This window comes from Arachis ipaensis, chromosome B06, assembly GCF_000816755.2.
Source record: "Arachis ipaensis cultivar K30076 chromosome B06, Araip1.1, whole genome shotgun sequence".
NCBI classification, from domain to species: domain Eukaryota; kingdom Viridiplantae; phylum Streptophyta; class Magnoliopsida; order Fabales; family Fabaceae; genus Arachis; species Arachis ipaensis.
Genome location: NC_029790.2, coordinates 134,236,128 through 134,237,313, shown reverse-complemented (window position 1 = coordinate 134,237,313; position 1,186 = coordinate 134,236,128).

Genomic DNA, 1,186 nt, shown 5'->3' with positions numbered 1-1,186 from the left:
AATTTTGAATTTTAAATTTTAAATCTTAAATTTTTCATTGAAGCTAAGATATTTTGATTAAATATGCTGAGATAGTAATAAAGATATAAACAGCCAAAAAAAACCTGTAAACACAAGGACATGGACACATGCCCCCTCTGATTCTGATCTAGACAGTGAATTGAAGAAACCTTATCCCCATTTAATTAAGTAATGAATTAATTAATCATTTAATTGAGAATTTTATTTTCCCTTCAATTGGCCAAACAATTGAATTTCCACAATGGATCAATAAATTACTATACCATCTTAAATTATTTGTTACTCATACAAATGTCTAAAGTTATGAAGACGAGTTTTAGAAGGGTATAATTTGAGTATAAGCTACAGTAAGACAGTATATATAGAATGTAAATTTGGTAAGTGATGGAAAAATAATAATATAGAAGTAAAAATTGAAAAAAAATATTTTATCATAAGTAAAGTGTTTTAATTATCTTAGGCGTATCATATAAGAGAATAAAAAAATTAAAGAGGACGTAAAATATCGGATATAAGTTGGTTGGTTACAGTAGTGATTTGTATCTTATTTTATATGTGACAAAAAATTAACTCTAAAACTTAAAAGAAAATGTTATTGCACTGCCATTAGACCGGCTATGTTAAATGGAATAAAGTATTGTACGGCAAAAGAAGAGTATAAATATAAGCTAATTGTAGCAGAGACGAATATGTGAAGATAGATGAGTGGTTACATATATGGATAAAATAAGGAATGAAGATACAAGAGAAAAAGTTAGAGTAGCACTTATTGTAGAAAGATGGTAGAATCTCATCTCAAATGATTTGAACATGTGAAAAAAATATCAACAAAGTACTTAGTTAAAAATGTGGATAGGATGAAAAGTGGACACAAATGGCAGAGGAAGAACTAAAAAACTTTATGAGGTGGTCAAAAAAATTCTAAGTATTAGCAATTTCATTATAAATATGATAGAAGACAATGACATTGTTTGATCTATGTTGTCTACCCAAACCAATAGGGTAAGACTTTGCTGTTATTGTTACAAAAAAAAGATTGACCAAGATTTTATGTTTCATGCTATTAGCTTCAATTTTAAGGACATACTTTTGGACTGTGATAAAGGCCTGTTCATGAAAACTCATGGAATGCCAACAAATCAAGGAATTCAGTCTGACCCAAAAT